Raw genomic sequence first — 10,067 nt, forward strand, 5'->3', positions numbered from 1 at the left:
AAGCAAAACTCAACAATGTAGCACCAAAGGTGCATCAAACATAAACAACAATGGATCACATCTTGAATTATGGAAAGGATCTAAAATTTTACCAAATCTTCCACAAACTTTGAATCTTCTTCAAGAAGACACAACCACAAGCCTTGATCTCTCACAATTGATGAAGAAAGTAGTGTTTAGGTTGAGGTTTAGCTCTAAATTAGTGAGGTTCAAGATGTGACTCACTAATTTTATGAAGAAAAAAGAGCTTTGAGTGAGGGGTTTGGAAGAGATGAGGAGAGAAAGAGAAAGAGTTTTCTTGGCTATCAAAACTTGAAAAATGAAGAGGGGAATGCCTCAATTTATAGGATCTAGGCTTGGTAATTTTTGTGGTTTGAAGTTAGGATTGGAAAATAGAATTAGGCTTGGGAAGTGGATTTGGAGCCAAAAATGAGATACAATGGTCTTGATGCAATCACATGAGGGTTTATGATCAAATGATGTAGGCAATCAAATACAAGAGCTAAGTCATGTTTCCCATACTTGCAAATGATATCAACACTTCCAAAAGCTGAATTATGCCTTAATTTTTCCAAATTCGCACTGGTGCAATCGATTTACATCTTGTGCAAATCGATTTGCACTGCTGAAAAAGGCAAAATCTGGAGCAAAAACAGTTATGCAAATCAATTGTTGTCTTATGCAAATCGATTTATACTGATGGCAGAAGCAAATCTGGTGCAGAAATAGTTGTGTAAATCAATTTACACCTTATGCAAATCGATTTGCACAGTGACATTGTTGAAAAATGCCCTTCTGATGGATATTTTGACTTGGTACCTACAAAACACAAACATACAAAAGCACAAGGCAATATTTTTGGTATTTTGGTTAGTAAAACAACATATACAAGAAAAACATTGGTGCTCGATGATTCCTTTGCAGATGAATTAAGCACAACTTCACAAGTAGAGTTCTAAGTCAAAAACTTCTTGATTGATGATTGATATGCAAATGATGTGTGATCTTAGGGTCAAAAATTGGGGTATGACAGATGCCCCTATTTAAGTTTCTTCGATCCGGAGATACGATGATTGTAAATCTTCGTTTTGACGAGATTGAAGAGACTTAAATATATAAACACACAATTTTTGATCCTAAGATGTAATGCAATGTTTAACGAATGCATATGATGATAATGAAACAGGACACTATTGGGGAGGACAAGAAACTCCACTGGGGAAAACAAATGTCTTGTGAGAAGAACTCCACTGGGGAAAACAAGACTTTGTTGGAGAAACTTTGCTGGGAAAAGAAACTTTACTGGGGAAAACATTTCGCACCAGAGAGGTATGAATAGAAATACATCGACTGAAGGTATGAATAGAAATACATCGACGTGCCACTGACGATGAAGATATAACAAGATACACCAACGTTCCACTGAAGGTGAGCTACCAACGTTCCACTGGAGGTAGGAAAAAGATATACCGTCGTACCACTGATGATAAAATATACCAACGTTCCACTGAAGGTATGAATAGAAATACATCGACGTGCCACTGACGATGAAGATATAACAAGATACACCAACGTTCAACTGAAGGTGAGCTACCAACGTTCCACTGGAGGTAGGAAAAAGATATACCGTCGTACCACTAACGATAAAATATACCAACGTTCCACTGAAGGTATGAATATAAATACATCGACGTGCCACTGACGATGAAGATATAACAAGATATGCCAACGTTCCACTGAAGGTGAGCTACCAACGTTCCAATGGAGGTAGAAAAGAGATACACCGACGTACCATTGACGGTGAAGATATAAAATACACCAACGTCCCACTGAAGGTGAGCTGCACCGACGTACCATTGACGGTGAAGAGCAAATTATAAGTATACAATAATACTTTACTTTTCTTTTTAAAGATTGAGGGTGCAAACACAAGTGCACAATCTCAACAAACATCATCCAGCGACCAAAATTCAATCCATGGCCAAATGGAAAGAAGCTGCCAAATAAGACCGGATCAAGTGAGGGAGTAACTCACTGGATTTCTGTTCGTAAGCATTTTGAACATAATAACTGAAACATATTATCCACATAGAAACCAATTCAGTGGGTATTTCAAGAAAAGTGAATATTTTCTGCCTAAAGACACTCTAAATGAAAGAGAAATCTGATTGACAGTAAACTTCATGATAGCAAATGTGAATGCATGACTGTTTTTGATGCATGTTAATGATGCATATGCTGCTAAAACTTAACACAAGGATTAACTCAAGAGATAGAGTACAAGAAATATCATCAAGCATGTCTCAATCTGAGCACTCGAGGTATCATCCACAAACAATAAGCAGAGAGTTGCCACAACAAGCTTTTGATGACTTTGGAGTATATGCTACTCAACACTGAGGAAACATCGGAGCTGAGAGAACAAAATAGCTGAGTTCTACATCATATTCGAACCAGGCCAAAGGTATACCAACTGAAATACATTCTTCCTCTTTTGCACATGAATATATCAACATATCCATTCCTTATAATATACTCATGAATCAAAATAAAACTTCTTTTATATTTTTCAAAAAGGATTTTGTTGAAATCAATTTTCTTTTTGTTTCAAAAATTACTATCAACAATAAATGACATTTAAGAGATATGAAAGAAATAAGATTGCCAATAACGGGTAAAGGCTCAAACTTTATTAATAGAATGGTAGTCTGCAAATGGCAAGACCCCATGGATGATTACAAAGTTTGGAAAGTGGTAATTTTGTGGAAAAGGTACATTGAAATGTAATGACCCTATCCTCTCTCTCAACTTGGAATCCCTGAGCGAAGGCTTCCGTTGAAATGTGTTGAACTTCTCATGATAAATAGATGACTGCTGATGATCCAGTCTTGTCTGATGTAGTTACTTGCCATTAATCCCTAACTTTTGCCTGGACCGCGCTTTCGGGTTTTTAGTCCACCGGGTATTTTATTCTGTTTATGTCTCTAATTTTTTCCTGGATCGCCCTTTCGGGTTTTCAGCCCACCGAGACGATTCTTTTTGCCTAAGCCGCCCTTTCGGGTTTTCAACTTAGCGAGCTGTTCTTTTATTATTTTTTAGGCGAAGTATTTCATGACTACATCAGCATTCACGAGACGTGGGAGCTCTTCTCCATCCATAGTTGCAAGAATTAATACACCGCCAGAGAAGGCTTTCTTAACAACATATGGTCCTTCAAAATTAGGAGTCCATTTGCCCCTTGAATCGGAGGTGAAAGACAAGATCCTTTTGAGCACGAGGTCGCCTTCTCTGAATACACGAGGTCGAACCTTTTTATCAAAAGCTTTCTTCATTCTTTTCTAGTATAGCTGACCATAGCATAAAGCCGTCATTCTCTTTTCTTCTATAAAATTCAATTGATCAAACCTGCTCTGACACCATTCAGCCTCAGATAACTTGGTTTCCATTAAAACTCTCAATGATGGAATCTCAACCTCAACGGGTAGCACTGCTTCCATACCATAGACCAAAGAAAAGGGAGTTGCCCCGGTTGAAGTACGAACAGATGTACGGTACCCATGCAAAGCAAAAGGGAGCATCTCATGCCAGTCCTTGTACGTCACAACCATCTTTTGAACAATCTTTTTAATATTCTTATTTGTTGCTTTAACAGCTCCATTCATCTTTGGCCTATAAGGCAAAGAATTGTGATGTTCAATCTTGAAGCTTTCACATAGTTCTCTCATCATGCTATTATTCAGATTCGAGCCGTTATCAGTAATGATCTTACTTGGCACACCATATCGGCAGATGATGTTGTTCTTGATAAATCTGACCACCACTTGCCTTGTCACATTAGCATATGAAGCAGCTTCTACCCACTTGGTAAAATAATCGATTGCTACCAGGATGAATCAATGTCCATTCGAAAACTTGGGTTCAATCATGCCAATCATATCAACACCCCACATAGAGAAATGCCATGGAGAGGAAATAACATTGAGAAGTGTCGGAGGCACATGAATCTTGTCAGCATACACTTGACACTTGTGACACTTCTTTACAAACTTGTAGCAATCATATTCCATTGTCAACCAATAGTAACATGCTCTAAGCATCTTCTTAGCCATCGAATGTCCATTGGCATGAGTACCAAAAGATCCTTCATGAATTTCATGCATCAACATGTCTGCTTCGTGTCTATCAACGCATCTGAGCAAAACCATGTCATAATTTCTTTTGTATAAAACATCCTCATTGATGAGGAAACTGCCAGCCAATCTCCTCAAAGTTTTCTTATCCTTATTTGATGCCCCAAGTGGGTACTCTTGGGTCTGAAGAAAATGCTTAATATCGAAATACCAAGGCTTCTCATCTGCTGATTCCTCAACTGCAAACACATGAGCAGGTCTATCAAGACGCCTAATTGTAATCCGAGGTTCCTCATTATGGGAATTCACTTTATACATAGAGGACAATGTGGCTAAAGCATCAGCCATCTGATTCTCATCTCGAGGGATGTGGTGGAATTCAACTTTGTTAAAGAATGTCAACAACCTTCTGGCGTAATCTTTGTAACGGATTAAGCCGGGATGACAAGTTTCCCATTCTCCTTTTATCTGATTAATCACAAGCGTGGAATCTCCATAAACATCAAGAATCTTAATCCTCAGATTAATGGCTTCTTCGAGTCCCATGATGCAAGCTTCATATTCAGCAATATTATTTGTACAATCAAAACATACCTTGCAGTGAAAGGAACATGTGAACCTTGCGGAGTGATAATAATGACACAAATACCATGGCCATGAACATTAGAAGCTCCATCAAAAATTAAACCCCATTTGGATCCAGGATCTGGTCCTTCTTCTGGCAACGGCTCATCCAAATCTCGAGCTCTCAAATACATTATATCTTCATCCAGGAAGTCCATTCTGATAGATTGATGATCATCAATTGGTTGGTGAGCGAGGTACTCTGCTAACACACTTCCTTTTACAGCTTTTTGATCTCGGTATTCAATATCATATTTAGATAGAAACGTTTGCCAGCGAGCAATCCTTCCAGTTAATGCAGGTTTTTCAAATATGTACTTAATTGGATCCATTTTGGAAATCAATAGGGTGGTGTGATTCAACATATACTGTCTCAGTCGGCGAGCAGCCCACACTAAAGCACAACAAGTTTTCTCAAGCAGCGAGTATCTTGTTTCGCAATCGGCAAACTTTTTGCTAAGGTAGTATATTGCATACTCTTTTCGACCAGACTCGTCGTGCTGACCCAACACACATCCTATTGAATTCTCAAGCACTGTAAGGTACATAATCAGAGGTCTTCCCTCGACTAGAGGAAGCAAAATAGGGGGTTTAAGCAGATGTTCTTTGATGTTGTTAAAAGCTTTATGAAAATCTTCATTCCACACACATCCCTGATTTTTCTTTAACAATTTGAAAATTGGCTCACAGGTAGCACTCATATTGGAAATGAATCTGGAGATATAATTCAAACGTCCGAGGAAACCTCTCACTTGTTTCTCAGTCTTTGGTGCTGGCATTTCCTGAATTGCTTTGACTTTATCAGGATCTACTTCAATTCCTTTCTGACTGACAATGAAACCCAATAATTTTCCAGAACGGACACCAAAAGTGCATTTATTTGGATTCAAGCGGAGATGATACTTTCTCAAATGCTGAAACAACTTCAAAATATCCTCCATGAGCCCTTCCTCTGACTGAGACTTGGCAATCATGTTATCCACATAAACCTCAATTTCTTTGTGCATCATATCATGGAAAAGAGTGGTCATGGCCCTTTGATACGTCGCGCCAGCATTCTTCAACCCAAAAGGCATTACTTTGTAGCAGAATGTTCCCCATGGCGTAATAAAGGTTGTCTTTTCCATGTCTTCAGGTGCCATCTTAATCTGGTTGTATCCTGAAAAACCGTCCATGAAGGAGAAAACCTCGAATTTTGCCGTACTATCTACCAACATATCAATGTGAGGTAGAGGAAAATCATCTTTCGGACTGGCTTTATTCAAATCTCTATAATCAACACACATGCGAACTTTTCCGTCTTTCTTTGGAACAGGCACAATATTGGCAATCCATTGAGGATATACAGAAGTGACAAGGAAACCTGCATCTATCTGCTTCAAAACCTCATTCTTAATCTTTCCCGCCATTTCGGGATGACTTCTTCTTAGCTTTTGCTTGACAGGAGGACATTCAGGTTTCAACGGCAAACGATGCTCCACAATATCTGTGTCCAACCCAGGCATATCTTAGTAGGACCACGCAAAAATGTCAACATACTCTTTAAGAAGCTCTACAATCCTCTTCTTAACATCTTGACCAAGCAGTGCCCCAATCTTGACTTCCTTATTATCCTCTTCAGAACCCAAGTTGATGACTTCTAACGACTCTTTATATGGCTGAATGGTGTCTTCCTCGTGCTCAAGCACTCGGGAAATCTCATCAGGAATACATTCATCACTTTCTTCTTCCGCCTCATACACAGGACACTCGAAGATAGGAGAGCGTGCAGGGTCATTACTTTCAACGGTTTTATTGATTAATCTGCACAAATGATTATTATTTCAGGAAAAGGAAAGATATATGCAAACATGTAAGCGTGCAGATTATGGTAAATGAAAACATATTCTAAAGGTTTTTTGTGTTACCACTTTCCAGAAAAAGCAAAAAGATAAAAAGCATATATATGCAGAAACAAAATGACTTTTATTGATGACTTTAATGTTTGAAACAAACAGAAAAAAGCCCCAACAACTTCACTTTCATCTTGGGCAGAATGAAAGGATTTTGAAAAACATAAAAGCAAATTACTTTGAAACATGAGTACAATCAGGAACATCAATGGTGATCCAATTCTTGGTCATCTTTCTACGGGTCACAAAGTTTGGCACCTCTGGCTCTGATTCATCTTTGATAATAGCATCCACCTCTGGAGGAGTCGGATGTAGGAACCCAGCACTATGAAATATTTCCTGATAAGGGTGAAAAGCAGATTCAAGCTTCATCACAGACTTGTCTGAGGCAGAAAATCCCAGACCAACTCTATTCTTGTTCTCTTGCAGACTCACCACTTGTCCCCATACTCCTGAATGTCCATTTTGAACCACCAGCTAAGCATCTTTGAAAGAGGCAATGGAAGCTTCATCCTTCTTGAATTCATCATTAACAGACAGGGCTTGGAATGCAGTGCCAATGACCACTTCATCAGCTTCCATAGCATGGAATGAAGAGAGATGACTAATCAGCAAAGCTTGTTCTCCATTCACGACAACCATTTTTCCCTCTTTCACAAATTTCAACTTCAGGTGAAGAGTAGAAGTAATTGCCCCAGCTTCGTGGATCCATGGGCGTCCCAATAAACAACTGTATGCAGGAAAGATGTCCATCACTTGAAAAGTAATATTGAAGACAAACGGTCCAATACAAATGGGTAAATCAACCTCTCCGACCACTGACTTCTTCGATCCCTCAAAAGCCTTCACAATCATATTGCTAAATCTCATTGGTGTGCCACCATAAGACAACTTAGCAAGAGTGGATTTTGGAATGACATTCAACGATGAGCCAGTATCGATCAACACATTAGACATCGAGTCTTCCTTGTAACTGACAGAGATGTGCAAAGCCAAATTATGATTTCTTCCTTCCTCAGGCAAATCTTCATCATTGAAGCTCAAATTGTTACATGCAGTGATATTACTCACTACCCCATTAAACTGATCCAACGTCACATCATGATCCACAAAGGCTTGATCAAGTATCTTCATCAAAGAATCCCTATGAGCAGGAGAACTCGTCAGCAGTTCCATTATAGAGATCTTATACAGAGTGCGATGCAACTGATCCACAATCTTATAATCACTCATCTTGATAAGCTTCAAAATCTCATCCATTCCTTTCCCGAAGACGACCCATCATTCACTTTTGTCGCATCATTAATATTCACAGGCACTTGAGTAGGAGTCCTCTGGACATCCACAACTGCTTGTGGTTGAGTAAAAACTCGTCCACTTCTAGTCACTCTACTAACATCTGCTATATTCTCAACAGAAGACAGAGGCTTAATCTCGACTTCTTTTCCAGCTTCCAACATGGTGGCATTGTATCTGTAGGGTACAACTTTGTCGGAGCTATAAGGTACAGATCCAGGCAAACATATCCCCAGAGGCTCTACAACAGCTTTTCCACAATAGCCAATCTCTACACATTCTGAAATTTCAAAATATGGCTCAATCACATTGACATCACCTTCATCTCTGTCTCTCAGAATCTCAATGAGCCCTTGATCCATCATCTCTTATAAATCTCTTCTCACAATATAACATCCTCGAGGATTGACTGAACAAATCCTACAAGCAGCATGATTATGCTCATAATGACTATACTCACACAGAGTGGCATGCATCTCTACCAATGATCCTCTGATGTGCTCCACACGATAAACCTTATACTTTCCAGGAAATCCATACACCATATTCAAAGTCGACGCTTCATGAGTTGGCAATGGATTGCTCTGCACATTCGGACCAATATCACGAAAGGAAAGCATACCAGAACGGACCAATCTCTGAACTTCATTCTTTAGTGGCCAACAATTATCTAAGTCATGCCCAGGAGCATTCTGATGAAAGGCGCAAGTGGCATCAGCTTTTTACCACCAAGGGAGTTTCTCTGGAACAGGAGGTGGTGACCTTGGCTGAACCAACTTCTTATGAATTAGAGCGGGATACAATTCAGTGTATGTCATGGGGATTGGATCAAAATTAACTCGAGGAGACGTATTGCGCCTCGCTGGTTGTTGATTAACAGGAGCTACAGGCACTAAATTCACAACAGGAGTCACTGACGTCACTTGTTGAGGTTGACTTCTGGATCGATTATTCCTCCAATAAGAAACAACATTAGCATCTGATTCCTTCTTCTTATGGAAAGAAGAACCGTACTTCCTCGCACCACTAGACGGATTATCATTTTGAACCAGATGACCTTCTCGCACAACTTCCTCAAGCCTGACACCCATACCCACCATTTCAGTAAAGTCTACAGGAGCACTTGCAATCATCTTCTCATAGTAAAATGGGCCAAGAGTCTTCAGGAAAATCTTAGTCATCTCTTTCTCTTCCATCAGAGGAATTACTTGGGAGGCAACCTCACGCCATCTCTGAGCATATTCCTTAAAGGATTCCTTCTCTTTCTGCATCACAGCTCGCAGCTGATCTCGATCAGGAGCCATGTCCACATTATACTTGTATTGCTTCACAAACGCCTCAGCTAAGTCATTAAAAGTACGAATATGGGTGCTATCAAGGCCCTTATACCACTTAGAAGCAGCTCCAGTCAAACTGTCTTAGAAATAATGGATCAACAGACGTTGATCATCAGTGTGAGTGGACATATTCCTTACGTACATCACCAGATGTGCCTGAGGACCGGAATTTCCCTTATACTTCTTGAATTCAGGCAACTTGAACTTAGCAGGTACTTTCACATTGGGAACAAGGCAGAGATCATGCACACTCTTTCCAAACAGCTTTTTCCCACGCAGGGCTTTCATCTCTTTCTGCGATTCTTCAAACTGATCTTGGAAACCATCCATTATGTCGTGAATACCCAAACCTTCACTTGGCGCAACATCATAAATGGGCTCTGGGAAAAAAGGACTAGTATGAACAACTGGAGACGTGGTGACCATAACAGGAGTCAAAGGATGAGTCATCTCAGGAACATACAAATAACCTTCAGGCATACCCAGGGATATCCATTAGGCATACGTTGCTGAGTAGCACCAACTGGAACAATAGGAATTGTTGTGGCAGCGATTTCAGAGATCACAGTGGCCTGACCCTGAGCTTGGGCATTGGGAGGAGGAACCTGATTCTGATTCTAATTCTGAGTAGCCATCAATGTCTCGACTAGAGCAGTGAGACGCTCCACACCAGATCTCAAAGTAACAACCTCTTCACGTAGCTCACGATTCTCTTGTTCAAGACCTTCCATTTTCTTCTTGCAATTAACTCGAGTGTTATATCGGTGAGACAACTTGATTCTGTATGA

This window comes from Vicia villosa, linkage group LG3, assembly GCF_029867415.1.
Source record: "Vicia villosa cultivar HV-30 ecotype Madison, WI linkage group LG3, Vvil1.0, whole genome shotgun sequence".
NCBI classification, from domain to species: domain Eukaryota; kingdom Viridiplantae; phylum Streptophyta; class Magnoliopsida; order Fabales; family Fabaceae; genus Vicia; species Vicia villosa.